Source organism: Eschrichtius robustus, chromosome 9, assembly GCF_028021215.1.
Source record: "Eschrichtius robustus isolate mEscRob2 chromosome 9, mEscRob2.pri, whole genome shotgun sequence".
Taxonomy (NCBI): domain Eukaryota; kingdom Metazoa; phylum Chordata; class Mammalia; order Artiodactyla; family Eschrichtiidae; genus Eschrichtius; species Eschrichtius robustus.
The window spans coordinates 67,759,983-67,778,383 of record NC_090832.1 but is presented as its reverse complement, the minus strand read 5'-3'; positions in this window follow the sequence as shown (position 1 = coordinate 67,778,383).

Below are 18,401 nucleotides of genomic sequence, written 5' to 3'. Positions count from 1 at the left end.
TGAAAATAGTAGATTCTTCTCTCTGGGAGATACTGCTTTGTTGGGAGGGCATCCTGAGACAAGAAGCCTTCACTATTCAGAAATGGTTTCTCTGCCTCTATCAATGCCATGATCTTCTGTTGCCCTAGCCTATGACTGAATGGACTACTTTTTTAAAAATATTTAATTAATTAATTAATTTTCTTTTTAAATTTAAAAATTTTTTTGGCTGCAGCGGGTCTTCATTGCAGTGTGCGGGCTTCTCTCTAGTAGAGGCGCGCAGGCTCAGTAGTTGTGGCGTGCGGGCTTAGTTGCCCCAAGGCATGTGGGATCTTAGTTACTTGCCCAGGAATCGAACCCGCGTCCCCTGCATTGGCAGGCGGATTCTTTACCACTGGATCACCAGGGAAGTCCCCTGAATGGACTATTTAAATCATGGGTCTTAAAGAAAACCTTTGCAAAGGCCCCCTCTTGTCCCACATCCATAATCCCTAGACTTTGTCTAACCTCCATCATGGCCTTGGCAGAGCAAGGGCTGTTGGGATGAATGGAATGCTGGAAAGGAGATTTATGGTGGTTAAAGATGCCAACACATGTGAAATCCACAAGCCTTGGAAGTGTCTAATTCTCTGCAGGCAGACCTTTTAACTGAAACTTTATCTACCTGAGGTCCATGTCCTCAAGTGAAAGAAAAATAAGTTGCTTATTTGGGGAAGTCTTTGCCCAGTTCACCTGGGATAATAAGGCCCTTGGATCACACATATCTCACTCTGCAGACACTCCGTGGAATGCAAGGCTGCAATGTAACTCACAGCCTTAGGCAGAAAAGAGGCAGCGGCAAATATTTTCAAGGTACAACCTGATCTTTTACATTTTTCAAAAGTTCGATTTTTTTTGTTATTTATTTTTTCTTTCCAATACAATCTTCAATTTTATCTGAGTAATTGCTAATAAAGATAAATGGGGGCTATGTTTGTTTGGAGTTCACCTAAGGGGCAGAGCCAAAGTGTAAATTCTTTTGCTATGGACAGTTTCAAAGGATTTTAATATTCCACATGACCTCCAACACTTTCCTCATACGGAGGGAGGTCTTGCCCTAGGCAGTATGTATGAAATGTGATGGCTAAACATCTGTTGTGGAGACACTCCAGATATCTTAGGGAAGGATTCTGAAAGCTCCAGCAATGGCTGTCAAGCCTAGCAGATGGCAGGATGGCTGTGGGAACAGACTGGTGATTCTAGAGTTGGTTCATATAAAACAGGCTGAAGAGGAAAAAAAAAAAAACAACAAGATGTAGCCACCTTGCAGCATTCAGACACTTCTCCGTAGACTAAGTTTTGAAAGGCTCCTCCAAGTATGACACCATCCACACTTCTGTGCCTTTTGAAGGGACAATGGACTGAGTGGCTTCCTTGCTGGTGGGGAGCCAGAACTGGCAGCTTTGCAAGTGTCTGAAAATGTGTATCAAAGGGAAAGAAAATTATGGCTGATATTTATTAATAGTATGGTTCAAATCCTCTACATTTTTAGGGATTTTTTGGTCTAGCTACTCTATCAATTTCTATGGGGGTGTGTGTTAAAAATCTCCAGCTATGATTATAGAATTGTCTTTTCTCCCTTTAAGTGCCTATTTTATTGCATGTATTTTAAACTCTGTTATTAGGTGCATATACATTTATAATTATTATGTCTTTCTGTTGAATTATGAGAAGTCCCTCTTTTCCTATGGCAAACTCTTTGTAATGAAGTCTGCTTTATCTAATATTATTATAGCTGCTCCAGCCTTATATTTATTGTCTGCATGACACACATTTTCCATCCAATTCATTTCAACTGATCTGAATCCTTATGTTTAAAGTATATCTCTTATAGGCAATACATAGCTGGGTTTTACTTTTTATCTGTTCTGACCATCTCTGCTTTTTAAATAATAGTGTTGAATCCACCTAAATTTAATGTAATTATTGATATGATTGGATCTAGGTCTGCATTTTCCTATTCACTTATTGTTTGTCCCAACTAACGTTTATTATGTACCATTAAGAAAAGATACCTAAAGCTTGGAAATTAGGGAAGATGGATGTATGCCCTCTTAGAGTCATCATAGACCATTGTCTAACAAGCCCACCAAAGGCTCAGCTGAAGGCTAGGGGAAGATGACTTTGTTTGACTTACTAATTACTATTAAGGGAGCTAGGGTGCAGAGAGGTTAGTTAACTTCTCAAGGTCACCCAGGAGTAAGTGCAGGAGTTGGAATTCAGAGCCCCAAGCCCATATATTTGATCACTTTACCATACTGCCTCCCACTGGTAATTGCGTCATTATTGAGTTTATGGATAATTACCAGAGGAAGTAGGGAGGGTTATTGCTGCCTTTTGCTAGCTGTTGTTCCTGCAGATGGCATTTTCCGTTAAAGTGAAGGGCAGCTGTGTGGGACCTCAAGACACATGTGAACTAAGCCCAGGGGTCCCAGGGCAGTGAGGCTCAGCCTGACTGCATAAGGTGTTTGTTCACTCTGCTGATCGGGAACCCCTCGTGTGTACCACTGCCTAACACATGGTTAAGTGCACAGAAAAGAAATGCTGTTTCCAGGAAATATTGCTGAGCGTTCTGGTGACATGCATTTGTTTTTCTATTTCAATGGGGAAGTGGCGCTGAGGTGAAAGGAAGAGTAGTATGACCAGCCAGGAAAACACACTGATGTAGCAAATGTTAGTCATGTTTTAGCACTTCCTCATGAAGCAGTGTGACCTCTTGCCACTCAGACAGGCTCTTTCTTTAGATTTTTCTTGCTCATTCGACACAGCTGTTTGTTGTTTTCTTAAATGCTAAGCTTTTTATAGCTCTTCAGTTACTTATAAAAAGTATCAGTTATTCAGGCCATAGGAGTACTGGCTCAGTGCTGGTCTAATGAGCAGGCAAACACTGAAGGCATATTTTTGTTGCTTCTATTTTTTCCTTGTTCCCCCTGCCCTGCCCTCACTCTCACAAGTTCCCCCTTTGGACTCAAATGACTCCAGATTTTTGGAATTCACTAAAAAAGCGAACCACCAGTTGGTCTTTGCTGCATAAGAACAATTCGTTGCTGACTCACCTCCCTGCCTGTGTTAATGCTATTGGCTTTCCACCATTGCGTGAAGAGGAGATGAATGGGTGGGACCTGACCCCACAAGTCATGGCTTCTCCTAGGGGTTCACAAGGGACTCACACCTGTACACATGCACCTGTGATCTCTACGGAGAAGAAGTCTCATCTTTGTCATGCAGAAGAAAAAAAGTCCAGAAGTTGGAGGGCCTTCACTGAGTAAGTTGGAACTGTCTCTGCAATCTGCATCCTTACAGAAAGCAGTCAGGACGAGTTACAGAAAGGATCCTGCTAGAATCAGAAGGAAGATACCACAAACCACAGTCAAGAACACAGAGAACATTTAAGTATTTGAAGAAATTGGATGGTCTCTCCTGGGCTTAGAGGCCTTTACAACGGTATGTGGCTTGTACACACATTCTACACGATAAACACAAAACTCTCAGTGAAATTGTTATGATCTTAGTGCAAGAAGATGTCACTGAACACAACATGGGGGAATTCTCTCAGGAGAGCCAAGGCTGAAAAAATCTGCATGTATGTTCTGGTATAGAGGTTCCCCATCTGTGAGCCCTAGACCCTGGGGGGTACTTGGAGTGATTGCAAGGGTCCTCAGCAAGCATTTTTAGTTGATTTAATGAATAACTGCCCTACATATATGTGTACTATTTTTCACAAGTAGGTAGAAAATGAAATGATTACTAAAATGTTAATTTAAATACAGTATCAAATTATTGGTGCTAAGTGTCTATCAACAGATAAATGGACAAAGAAGATGTGATATATATACACATTAGAATATCACTCAGCCATAAAAAAGAATGAAATAATGCCATTTGCAGCAACATGGATAGACCTAGAGATTATCATACTAAGTGAAGTAAGCCAGACAGAGAAAGACAAATATCATGTGATATTGCTTATATGAGGAATCTAAAAAAAAGGATACAAATGAACTTATTTACAAAATAGAAATAGACCCACAGACATAGAAAACAAACTTATGGTTACCAAAGGGGAAATGGGGGGAAGGATAAACTAGGAGTTTGGGATTAAAATATACACACTACTATATATAAAATAATCAACAAGGGCCTACTGTATAGCACAGGGAACTATACTCAATATCTTGTAATAACCTATAATGGAAGAGGATGTAAAAAAAGAATATATACATTTATACATATAACTCAATAATTTTGCTGTACATCTGAAACAAATACATTGTAAGTCTACTATAGTTCAATAAAAATAAAAAATATAATTCATTGGTTATAATTTTTTAATAATTAATTGATTATAATAATTTTTAATTAATTTATTTTTACCTTAATATAGCTTAGGTTAGAAGCTGCTGTTCTAGCAAGTGATTGGCCTCATATCCAGAATGTCTTACAAAGAAACTCCTTAGGAGCCACTGACTAATTATTTGGGTTGAAGAACATCAAATTATGGGTTTGTTTTCAGGAAACCATTCTCTCAGCTCTTTTTTCTTAGTACTGGAAGAGGTGAAGTCTTCCTTTTAGAAAGGAGGACAATTCATCTAGCATATTACCTGGGATGATTTTGCAGAAATGAGTCTTCCTTAAACGTGTTCTGAGGTGGCAAATAGACCTCATTCCAACCAGTGGTGACCTGGATTGATCTCAAGTGTCAATCTTGTAAAGGGTCTATTTATAGAGAAAATTATGTTTGTTTGTTTAGCTCAGTGGCTACGTATTTCAATCTCATGCTTTCAAGTATCTATATAATAATAATATCATCATCATAATAACAATGACTAATATTTATTACATTACACTTAATACATGCCAGACACCATTCTTTTTTTACAATGACATTGTTTTTGTTTTTGTTTTTGTTTTTAAGTATTTATTTATTTATTTATTTATGGCTGTGTTGGGTCTTCATTTCTGTGCGAGGGCTTTCTCTAGTTGTGGCAAGCGGGAGCCACTCTTCATCGCGGTGCGCGGGCCTCTCACTATCGCGGCCTCTCTTGTTGCGGAGCACAGGCTCCAGACGCGCAGGCTCAGTAATTGTGGCTCACGGGCCCAGCTGCTCCGCGGCACGTGGGATCTTCCCAGACCAGGGCTCGAACCCGTGTCCCCTGCATTGGCAGGCAGATTCTCAACGACTGCGCCACCAGGGAAGCCCCAGACACCATTCTAAATACATGTGTTATCCCAACAAACCTTTGTTTATTATTATTGTTTATAGTAATAATATTGTTATTTTCATTTTATACATTTCATACATTAAAGACATTAGACTCAGAGTGCTCAACAACCTGGCTTATCAGCACATATGTGCCAGAGCCAGGATTTGAATCCAGACTGTCTGGCTTTACCGCCAACACTCTAAACTACCATACTATATTCACTTTATGTCAAAATCTTACCTAAAGCTGAGATTTTTAAAAATTGTGAATTAACATTTTAAGGTATTTTCTTTCCCCTCATGTGATTTAGGATTTAATTTTTTTCTCACTTGAAAATTATACTATTGTGTTTAAAAATCTCTCTCTCTAGTAGACTAGCAAATGTACTCGTGGAAATTCACACATACCAGTTTTCCTAACTCTGTTTAATAAAACCTCTCATTTCTTCCTTGAGGACATTGTCTCAGGAGCTCTGTGGCATAAATGTGAGCATTTACATTTTCTTTCTGTGGCCTTAGTTCATTGATCTTTAAAGTGGGGCCACCTTTACTCTAAAACCATTATAAACAATTGTGAATTAAAGGAGATATATGAATGCCCAATAGGAACAAAAAAGATATTCAACATCATTAGTCATTAGGGAAATGCAAATTAAGATACCGAGATAACTGCTACACCCACTAGAGTGGCAAATATGAAAAAGACTAACAGTACCAAGTTTTGGTGAAAATGTAAAGCAACTAGAACTTTCATAATCTGCTGGTGGAAATGCAAAATGACACAGCCATTTTCAGAGAAACAGTCTGGCAGTTTCTTATAAAGTTAAATATATACTTCCTATATGATTCACCAATCCCACATCGAAGGTATTTACCCAGGGTAAATGAAAGCTATGTCCAGCACAAAGACCTGTACACGGGTGTTCATAGAAGTTTTGTTCACAATAGGCCCAAACTAGGAACAACCCAAATGTCCATCAGCTGCTGAATGGATAAACCACTTATAATATATCCGCACAATGGAATATTACTTAGCAATAAAAAGGAGCAAACTGCTGCTAGACACAACAACATAGGATGAATCGCAAAAGCAACAGACTAAGTGGAAGAAGCGGGACCAAAAAGACTACCTGCTGTGTGATTCCACTTATATAAACAACTAGAAAAGGCAAAACCATAGTGACATAAAGCAGATCTGTAGTTGTCAAGGTTGGTGGGCATTGATCATAAAGGGATTGAAGGAAATTTTGGGGATGAGACAAGTATTCTATATCTTGGTGGTAGTGGCAGTCATGTTTGTCAAAACTCATCAAGCTGCACACTTTAACTCACACCTCAGTAAAGCTGTTTGGAAAAAAAAGCGTACAGAGCTTTGTGACTGAGCTGTATATAATTGCAATTTGAAAACTCTATGTTTACCTTCTATTGAGTTCACCCTAACTCATTTCCCCCCACGTTTAATAAAAAGGTTTGTGATTTAAAATGTTTTCTAATCTGTCATCTTAGGATTGAAGTTCTTCAACTGAAAAAAAAACTGGTGTTTTGAATTCAATGTATTAACAAATATTCGGTGAAAAAAGGAAAGTTGAAATAAATTTGTTCATAATCAGAATAACTTTATATCATTTATTCAGTGACTGTAGAGTCCTTTAAGGGTCAATACATCCTTACATTCGTTGATCTACTGTCACATTGGATCAACTGTCGTGTGAAGACCTTTTTTAGAGTATTGGAATTGTTATGGTCCTAGGTGACAAACTGGTTGCTACATGAGCCCCCAAACACCAGAAATTCTCCGTGTAGAGAGGCTGAATCCAGGACCTACTCGGTAAAGTTTAAGACTGAATTGATTACAAGAGAACAATTGATTGAGGGCAAAATAATTGAATTATCCAGTTTGTATAGTAATTTTGCCTATGGGAACCAATGAAAAACTAGTAGTTTTTCCTGTCACCATACCTCCCAGGGCTATGAATATATTTCTACTCACCCCCACCTCCAGTCAAAATATATTTATGAGGGCTTTACTTTGAGCAAGGCATTGTGCTAAATACCATGGGAAATGCAAAGTTGCTTAAGCTATGGTGATTGTAGTCCTTTAAGTTAAACTTCTACACTTGGAAATTGGCTGAAATGTCTATAAAATTACATACGGATATTTATTTTTGGTTATTTCAGGTATAGGATTCAAAAGACATAGGTTCCAGAGTCAGAATATTTGAAAGTGCTGTGGTGTGCTAGAAAGGGCACATTCCCCCAGATACGTCTCCCACCAACCCGCCCCTTGGGCCTGCCATGGCGCTATTAGAGGAACGCTGCATTCAGCATTCTCTTTTCCCTCTAGCCCTGATTCAAAGGTAGATCCCCTTGGAGAAAGTGATATATTAAATTGCAAATTCCTTAATCTTAACTAGGACTTTCAGTTTTCTCTTTTTGGTGATAGAGGTAGCACTTGTTTCTCCTCTACTTAGAGACAATCTTTTTTTTTTTTAATTAATTTTTATTGGAGTAGAGTTGATTTACAATGCTGTGTTAATTTCTGCTGTACAGCAAAGTGAATCAGTTATACATATACATATATCCAGTCTTTTTTAGATTCTTTTCCCATACAGGTCATTACAGAGTACTGAGTAGAGTTCCCTGTGCTATCAGTAGGTTCTTATTAGTTATCTATTTTATATATAGCAGTGTGTAAATGTCAATACCAACCTCCCAATTTATCCCTCCCCCCCTCCCCCTTGGTAACCATAAGTTTGTTTTCCACATCTGTAACTCTATTTCTATTTTGTACATAAGTTCATTTGTACCATTTTTTTAGATTCCACATATAAGTGATATCTTGATCAACTTATATTTTTTCTTAATACAAGCACCCAAAAGGCTTTGCAAAGCTTTATTTGCTTTATCCAATAATAGCTAAGAACAGGTGCATAGTGAATGGAGTTGTTACTCAAAGTGTGGTCCCAAACCGGTGTCAACATCACCTGGGAACTTGTTAGAAACGCAAAACTTCAGAATCCACCTGCAGACTGATTGATCCAGAATCTACATTTTAACAAAATCCTGGGGCATCCAGACCCCATCATAATGTTTCTTCCAACCCTGAAATTTTCTGCTTCTCTCTGCCTACCAGTAGTATGGACATTTAAAGGCTTTATTCCTTCTGCTGGAGTATTTTGGGATGCACTGAAGTTCAGGTATCTACTGATCCCTTCTATCAGGGAGAGGAACCATTCAACAGGTTTCCTCTGAGATCTCTCCAGGTGTTTACTTACCTCTTGTAGTTCAATAAACATCTTTGTAAGTAAGAGGAAGAAATTGCAGGTATCTGAAAAGCTGTGCACACAGTCAAAAGGGGCTCAGATTATGAGAGCGTGCTCTGCAACACTCTTTATTGAATAAATGTTAAATGAAAATAATAAATGCTTGGAAATGGCTTTTGCATGTCCCCAGTAACAAATACATGTAATCCTCTCAAAGCACCTGTTGTTTTATTCCTACCTCGTTCCTATATGGATGACTGTATTTACTCACTGAGGTGTGCGAGGATTAATTTAATGGCTGAATCTATTTCTTCCAAGCTCTGGCTGACATCTGAGTGTAGACTTTTCTTCTTCACACTTGAGGTACAAGCTGACTAGCATCCTGGGAGGGTGCCCTCTGTCTCTCTGTCCTTTCAGAAGCTGCTTGTCCACAGAGGTGCCCTGCATCTTCAGTTGTAAGAAGCCACTCAAAAACCAGGGAAAGTAGAGAGGGAGTGAGAACAGGAGTCGGGAGACAAGGCCCTGGAGAAGTCATCTGACCTCCTTGAGCCTTAGTTTTCTGACCTGTAAATGGAAGGATGGGACCAGGCAATGTGTGAGGTCTCTTCCAATGCTAAACAAAGGATAAGTAGACTAGGAGTTAGATTTGTGCAATCATGACACCCCTTCATATGCATTCCCCTATGTCCTCATCACAACTCTAAAACAGAGCTCCCATTTTACAGATGAAGAAACTGAGTCCCAGAGAGGATGTGACTGCCTCCATTTCACCCAACTCAGATGGCAACGCCTGAACTCAAGACTCAAACCCAAGCATCCTCACTCCAAGTCCTTCCCACCACACCTCAGCCATCACCAACGCAGGCCATTTGCTTTGCTGGATCATTTTTTTAAGACTGGGCCAAGGTCAAACTGTCCAAATCTACCTGCTGCTATAAGAAGGCTAAAAGAAAGTAGCTTAAAAATAGTCTCATGCAGGTGTTCAGCAGTAGAAAATACACAACAAATTTGGATTCTATTTGGACATTCTGAAGCGAGCAAAAAACTTTTCTAAACATTGCCTCTTTAGTGTCAAAACTCCCCTCATGCGGTGGGCAGAAGCAAGTACTGCTAATGCCATTTCAAAGGGAGAAAAACGGAGGCAGAACAATTAAATGACCTGCCTAAGATTTCTCAGTCAGAAGTGGACAATAGTTACAGTTGCCCAATATTTCCATTATCTTTTGTTCTCATCTATCTGCTTGTCCTGCCTGCAGCCATCATGCTCCCTGTTCTCACGCCCAGGTGTAGCTGTCCCCAGCTGGGGGCCCCAGAAACTCGAGGAGAGGGTTGCGATGTCTGTGAGGGAACGACTAGGAAAGTGCAGAATGGAACGATCTATGGATATCCCAAGGCTTTGATGACACAGGAAAGAATCTTTACATTCCATCCTAAACATCATCAGATTTAAATATTTTATCAGCTGCAGCTAAACCTTCTCAAATTTTTGGCCCTGCTAAAAACAGGTACTTACTTATCTGGAGTTTAATTACAAATATAGCTTTGTTCTGCATGGATAAAATGCAAAAAAGTGAAGAACAGTTAGCTAGAGTCAGGGCAAGTGAGAAAAACAGCTGCTTCCTTTTTTTGTTTTGTTTTGTTTTCATTTGTAATAGTCATAACACCCAAGTAGCAAAGAGTCTAAGAGGGTAATTTAGTGTTGTGGTTAAGACTGTGGGTATCAAACTGTGTTTGCATCTTAGCTCTGCCACTTATTAACCCTTTGACCCTGAGAAAGTTATTTCTCAGGTCAGTTTCCTCATCTGTGAGATGTGGAGAATCATGGAAGCTACGTCCTAGGGTAGTGAGGGTTAAATAAGTTAATACCTGCAAAGTGCTTATAGCAGAGCCTGGGTAATAGTAGGAAGTCAACAAATGTCAGCTATTATTGTAATTGTCTTTAGTGAGGAGGGAACAGTTAAACTTTTGTTTTTATTTAGTTTAAATTTAGTACTAACATACAAGTGAATTATAACGCACCAAGTAAGGAACATAGATCATTAACTGAGAAATTCTATATGGTTGCCCAAATCAAGAGGTGAGTTGTAGATGGGCTGGGAAATAGCCAGTCCATTTGAGATGACCAAGCATAGAAGATAATACGAAGAAATGGTTGAAACAAATAACCTAATGTAGGATTAGTAGCTTAATCTATCATAATGTCTACAGTCTGAAGTGATGGAATGGTGACAAATGATCAAGAGCCTTCTTGAAATCCAGAAAGAGAAATCAGTTTTAACACACTGGAGAAATACACTGTGTTTGGTCACAATAGGTTGTATAATTATGGGAAGGACAATTCCTCCATGGCAAATAAATAAACGTCTAGTCTGGTTTATACATCAGTTTCTAATGTGTAGAGTTAGTGTGAGTCAGTTCCCCTCATTCTAATTAGTTAACTCTGCATGAACTAATAAATTCAACTCCTGGAGCCAGCAATACTGACCCCTTGGATTTTGGGAATTCCCCAAGCACTGCAGCCTGTGGGGTCTGGCAACTGAAGTCGTTTTACTTCTTTCTGGTAAATCTCTCATTAGATATCAGAGTTTAAAAGAACAGGATTCCTGGGCTTCCCTGGTGGTGCAGTGGTTAAGAATCCGTCTGCTAATGCAGGGGACGTGGGTTCAAGCCCTGGTCTGGGAAGATCCCACATGCCACGGAGCAACTAAGCCCGTGCGCCACAACTACTGAGCCTGCATTCTAGAGCCTGCAAGCCACAACTACTGAAGCCCACGCACCTAGAGCCAGTGCTCTGCAACAAGAGAAGCCACCGCAACGAGGAGCACAGCAACGAAGAGTAGCCCCCGCGCCGCAACCAGAGAAAGCCCACGCAGCAACGAAGACCCAACGCAGCCAAAAATAAAAAATAATAATAATTAAATAAATAAATTTATTTAAAAAAAAAAAAAGATCAGGATTCCTATTTCAGTCCTACCAAAGTCATTACACCTACTACTTTTTATCAGGAAAGACAAGAGTGCTCTAGATGCCTGTGTAGGAGAGCTAAAGTTACAAGAGACTATACTAAAGATAAATATTATACTTAAAAGGAAACGCTCCTCAAACACGGTGAGAAGTGACAGAGTGTGGAATTGACTGGAAAGTGATCAAAACAAGCAAACTTCTCAGAAAGATCCAAATGACCCCTGCATGTGAATTTCAATAATGCACAATTGCTTGTAACACGCGTGGACCCCCTCTTGGTTCTATCAAAGCAGTTCCTGGGCCACATGAGGAAAATAGTTTCATTACGTCACCATCATCCACTGTTGTTCACCTAAAAACTTATTTTCCAGAGCTCACCCTGTTCACCATGCATGGCTCTGATTTTTGGTAGTTCCAAAAACTCGAATCTAGTTCCAAGAAGCTAAAGACTGTGCCAAAGCAGGGTCAGAGGACTGTATCACACGGACAGAGGTGACCCAAAGGCTGAGCATGTCTTTAGGCAGGGTCCTTTATCGGCAAAGCCTCTCAGGCGCCTGGCCTGATGGAGTAACGCACACGGTGGGGTGAGTTCTAGTGTGTTTGCAACAGAGCCCAGCGGCTGCTAAGTGCATGCATCTTGGAGCCTGCCTTCTGGGTTCTAATCTTGACTCTGCCAGTTTCTGGCTGCATGACCTTGGGCAAGTTCCTTAGACTCCTTGTATTTAAACTCATCTGAATAGGGGTTTAAATCTCACAGGTTGTTAGGAAGATTTAGGTGGTTAATACATTTAAGGTGTCTGGCACATAGTTAGCATTATTTTAGGGTTGATTACTGTGACATAATCAACCATCTTTGGTCCCATCTTGTCAGAGCCTGTTGCTTCCTCTGCCATCCTGGGATGTAATGGGAAAAGGTGCCTCCCCCACCATCCTCGAGGAGCCCCCGACTTCCCCCAGCGGTAGCCCTGCTCTGGAGCCCCAGGGGTTGATTTTGTACTTTCTTCTTTCTCTCTTTTTGCCCTCTCTGCTTCCCTCTCCCTTTCTCTCTTCTGTATCTCTCTCTGTCTGTCTCATCTATCTTTCTTGAGACATGCGTGAGAATTAATAATGAACTTGACATGTATCTTTTTAGTTTTATGGGCTCTGTGATGGATATACGTGCTTATTTGTTTATTTGGTTTTATAATTCAGGAGACTTATAAAACATCAGGGACCATATGTTCTATTTGTTTTAGTGTGACAGTGGTAGATAGCACAGTACTTCATGCTGTGTGAATATTTGCATCTCAGAAGTATTAGTATTTGCAACTTGTAAAAGACGGTGTTTGAAAAAAAAACTCTTTTGAGTGAAATTTACCATTTCAAAATATCTACTTCCAAATTTTGAGGAAGAAAACAACTTTTGAAACTGAGTGCAGTTTAAAATTTGTTTAAAACAACTTTTGAAACTGAGTGCAGTAAATAAAATTTTTATTCATGCGATGTCTAAAGCAAAAGTAATTTTTAAAAATAAAATGTTAGGGACAAAAACCACATTTCTATGTATCATTATAGACATGGGCACAAGGCCATGGTTAAGGCCAATCAAGTGATCTAATTGTTTCAACAGTGCTAAAGGATTTACAGTAATCTTCAAGATCAGGGCTGTGCTAGTCTGAACTTCCCTTTTCCCACCTCCACCCCTGCTTCCTTCTCTCCCTCCAAGCAGTTGCGTACTATTGTGTTTGCCAGATTGAAGTTATGTAGGAAACGGTTCAAGTGGGAGCCTGGGTTCAAGTCTTAGGGTAAGATTACATGTGAACATTCGTGGGGGTGTCTTTCTGTAATTATCCTTTGTGCATTTTATAAAACCACTGCTGGCTTGGGAATGACTGACAGCCTTGACTCACTGGAGGTTAGCAAGGAAGAGTGTGTGTTTTTAAGGTTCGGGTGGAATTGCTCAGGGAGAGAGCCCCCTGGGGAACATGGCACCACTTTGCCTGTCTTCTGTCTACTGAAACACCTTCATTAGGCCTTCAGAGTTGCTCACTGACATTGACCTGGATGACATATTAAAAATCCAGCTTAACCAATGTGTTGTGAAATGAACTTGGACAACAAGAAGGTATACAGCCCCCCAGATTTGATTATTCAAAGCCCTGTAGATACACAGAGGGCAGTGTGATAGATGAGGGATGCCAAGCCCTATATGACGATCACTTACACAGAGCAGGCATCTGTGTCCCAGGAACACTGTACTGTTCGGTTAGATAAAAAGAGAAGCAAGAACATATGCAGTTTATCTTTTTTTCCCCCAGTGCATCCAAGTTGCTAATTTTTATAGTTATCGAAAAGAAAATATCAGCTTTCTAGTGGGCAGGAAGATTTGTGCTTGAGTTAAGAAAAAAAGAACTGAGAGGGAAGACAGGGTTTTATCTGCGCCTTTATGGTGGGGTTAATGTTTTCCAAACCACTGACAAGTTACTGTGCAAAATCTCCAGGTGTGAGTGTTGGGGGTTACTAGTCTGGCTTTACAGACTGCCATGGAGAGTACTTAAAAGTTGTCTGCCAGGCAAGTAATCAGCTAGGGATTGGATTTCGTGGGGTGAGGGATCCTGTAATTAAGAAGGGAAATGGGACAAGACAGAGAAATCACCTGGAGAGGTGTAAGGAAGGAGCAGGACTGGTGAGAGCCATGCCAGGTAGACTATGACAGTCACTGGTTCCCTTTAGGATTAGAATCTACTGGATAAAGGACGGGGCGGAGATCCTGGGAGGTCGCCACCACCTTCTGGGTGCCAGCCTAGATTTGGTTGGTGCTACTAGGAAAACAGTACTTTTGGTCCGGTCAGTGTGAGTTGCCTGGACCTCAGAGTTGGTTTTTGTTTTTGTTTTTTGGTGGTAGGGATGGGAGGTTCCCTTTCTCCTCTCTAACCTAATCCCCTTTTCCTAATCCATCTTATCTCTCTGTGAGCCTCAGTTTCCTCATCTGGAAAATGGTATAATAGCTCTGGGGAAAATTAAATCAGCCACTGCCTGGTATAGAAGAGGCATTCACTTAACACCCATTTCCCTTTCTCTCCTTTCAAAACTGCTATCAGAGGAAAAACCTATAGGGTTTTTTAATGGCGTGGCATCTGGGGTCATTAACAAAGGATCTCAGAACACGCAATTCCCCTGCTCGGGCTCAGTGCTCAGGGGAGCCCTTCAGCTGGGCACGTTGGCTGCTATGGAAGGAGGGGTGGTGGCCACAAAGTGCCAGCTTTTCACTCCCACCTCCCAGGGCCGCTGAATGGGCCCCTCACTTGCCTTCACAAGGCGGGTGTGAGGACCCGCTAATTAGCACACACAACGTTTGGCAAAGCTGAGCCCAGATAAGGGCATGAGACAGCCGTCATTTTGTCTAGGTGACAACACAAGACCACCCATTTTCCAGAAGACAATTAAACCTGTTTCTCGGATCATAAATGTTGACAATTACAGTCACCAGAAAGATTTGGTCCAGTTTATTCTTAGACCTGGGTTTAGGCACTGCTTTTGAGCTGTGCTCTCCTCCTTCTCTCCCAGGGAGTGGGAGTAGGGGAGAGGTGGTGATGTGTAGCTCTGACAAACTGCAATTTGGGGTGTGTGTGTGCGTGTCTGTGTGTGCGTGTGTGTGTGAGAGAGAGAGAGAAAGATTTTCCACACTAAAGCCGGTGTTCCCAATCCCCCATCCTCTGGGAGGGGGGCTGGTCTTCTTAATAACCCTCCCCCATAGAACTCAGAAGATGTAGACAGGAGAATTTGCTTCACTTCCCTCCCCCCAGTTAGAGGGCTGCTTGACTCAAATATCTCCATCTTGGCAATTTCCTGCACACAGTTTCCATTAAATGACAAGCTTGGATGACTGCTTCAAACATCCTGCCTCGAAGAACTTCATTTAAAAAAGCATAAAAACTTTGCCTGGACTGAAAACTCTGTAGGCGACAAGGGAATGGGGATAATGATTTTAGTTTACAGCTTCAGATATGGTGAGAGCTTGTTTGTTCTCCTTTGTTGCTCTTTGATGGTGGTTGGAAAGCGGGTGTGGGCTGTTCTGCGCACCAAGCAGAGTCCACACGGGAAGCGGGGGATCTGGGGGTGGGATTGATGGGTGAACTGTGGCATGTGAAAGAAATTGTGCCCTGACTGACTGAATTCCGTGCAAGGTTCGTTCAGAAAAGTCATTTCCTTCAATCACTCAGATCAAAAAGCAATTATCTTTGGAACACCCACCCTGCCATTCATAAAAGCACAGACTTTGCTTTCACACAGAAGCTTACCTTGGCTTCTCCCTTTCATGAGTATACTGACTTCTCCCTTTCTACCTAAAATGGCTGTGTTGGCAGAAGAGGTGAAAAAACAGTATGCCCTAGGCCGGCAGCAAATTAAAACGACCCCAGAAAAATATGGGTCTGGATCCTCCATTGATCGATGAGCATTTCTTTTTGTGACTGGCTTGATATTAGCTAGAGAACATGCGTTTAAAAAAACCCACCAAGCAAATGCTTTGGAATTTGATTCCCATCTAAGAGGAAACCTTCACTGAAACACTAACTGTACATTTCGAATGTGGTTTAAAACCCACCGTCTGTCCAGGAGTGATGACACACCAGCGGAAATCTAAGATCTTGTCTTCAAAATGAGGTAGCTTCTGACACTCCCACCCCCTCCCCACGTTGAGGTCTCCTTCTTCACCTTTAATCAATTAGTCACAACTGCCTGGTGTTGAAAGGTGCTCCTGTCCTCATGCCCTAATGGAAAATAAGCAAATTTCTAAACTCCTAACCTGAGCTAAGGCTGACGACCAGCCTCTTTGTTTCCCCAGCTTGGGACCCAAGGAGTGGTAAATTCAAGCTGAGAGTTAGCCAGCAAACATTGCTGTAGTCGTAGCTATTATAAAATAGTGTAATATTTCTCCATTGGCTGGTAAATCGCTGTGCTCTGAGCCCCTTGCGTATCCCTCCCTTGCCCTCCTCTGGGACCTCCTGGACCACCCCCCAGGATGTAGCAGCCAAACGGCTAACACCTGGTGTAGCTGGGCCTTCAGGGCAACTGGCTTGGTTGTTGGAACCCCTTTTCCTCCCAGTTGTGAACTAATTTGAATAGCACCCCTGCCTTGCGTTCTTCATGTTGAAAATGACTGATCATACATCTACCTTCAAGATCTCATGAAAACCCTTAAATTTTAGGGTGACGTCAATAGTCCTTTGCTTCTTGGGTAGAGAAAGAGCCACTAATTAGACATTACTCCTAGGAATTTGTCTCAGTTGATACACTTAGCTTCTTTCCTCTTGTTCAGCTGGGGTTTGATCCCTAGGGGTGCAGGCATTTATTCAACAATTTAGACCAGTTAATTAAAACCTCATGGCCTCTGTAAATACAATTCTTCCTCTGCAGCACCAGAACACTCGGTATGCATGCATGGTAGGAGAATTAGAAAAAGCACAAAGGTATAGAAAAAAATGGAGGTGGACCATCCCTTTATATTGCCGGGGGCCTTCCAAGTGAAGGCAAACTGTGAAGCATGAGGAAGGCGCCAGAGTGGCTGTGACCTTGGACTTGTTACCTCAGCCCAACTCTGGCCAAACTCTAACACCACTTGGAGCTGGAAGTCAAGTCTTTTCAGGGGCTTTCCTTGCTGAATTCTCCTCATGGAAAGCATAGGGTCTGCTGGCTGTGCAGATGGCTCTTTATTTCCTCAGGACCATGCTCTACAGTGCTGCTGCTTGCTGCTTTGTTTGTGTATGTTTGCATATTTGAAGAAATATATTTTATTTATATATGTGACTATAGTGTAGTCCTACACACTAGTGTAGGACAAGCTATTCTAAGCCTTGAGAACATTTTTAAACATTAAAAGTTAAGAGACTTTGAAGTTAAGTAAGTAAATAATAACAATAAGGGAGTGGTTATGGTATTTGGGGGATATATATGCTTCCAATGTCACATGAATAGGAGGGAATATTAGAGGCAGAGCAAAAACTTGGACCTAAATGAGCTTGGTTCATTGCTGGTCCACCAGCCAAACCAAAGGGCAAGGCTGTTAGAACAATTAGGCACAGTGTTTTTAAGCTTGGGAAGTTTAGAAATTCTTTCAAAGAAAAAAAATCCTCTGGAGTCCCAGTATTAATCTAGAATAATGTTATTTATATATGTAAAACAAAAAGGAGACATAAACTCCTGCTTAAAGCTCTTATACAATTCTAAAACAAAATTGATAAATTAAGTAAAAATAAATGTAAAGAAAATTTAAATTCACACCATTAATTCATACTGACAGATGAGATTTTGCTGAGCACATAATGCCTCTTGCCATGGAATATGGTGTTTTCCACTATAATACACATTCTTTTGAGTTCAGTGTTTCTCCACCACTGCAAGCTTTTGGGAATGACTCAATTCTCCCACTCCTTTTCTTTCCTAAAAATCCACCACCGGGGCTTCCCTGGTGGCACAGTGGTTGAGAATCTGCCTGCCAATGCAGGGGACACGGGTTCGAGCCCAGGTCTGGGAAGATCCCACATGCCGCGGAGCAACTGGGCCCGTGAGCCACAACTACTGAGCCTGCGCGTCTGGAGCCTGTGCTCTGCAACAAGAGAGGCCGCGATGGTGAGAGGCCCGCGCACCGCGATGAAGAGTGGCCCCCACTTGCCGCAACTAGAGAAAGCCCTCGCACAGAAACGAAGACCCAACACAGCCATAAATAAATTAATTAATTAATTAATTAATTAATTTAAAAAAAATCCACCACCGTATAGCATATTGTGATAGCATTTGGACTTCAGTACACATGAACACATCATTTATGTATCCAGGCTCCTTTTTTTTCCCCTCTTAGCTCTGAAGTTCAAGTAGTATTGGTTACTATGTGACTATAAATATACAGGCAAACACAAACCTTGAAATCATAAGGCATTTTTTGGTAATAATTAAAATAATGACTAACATGTATA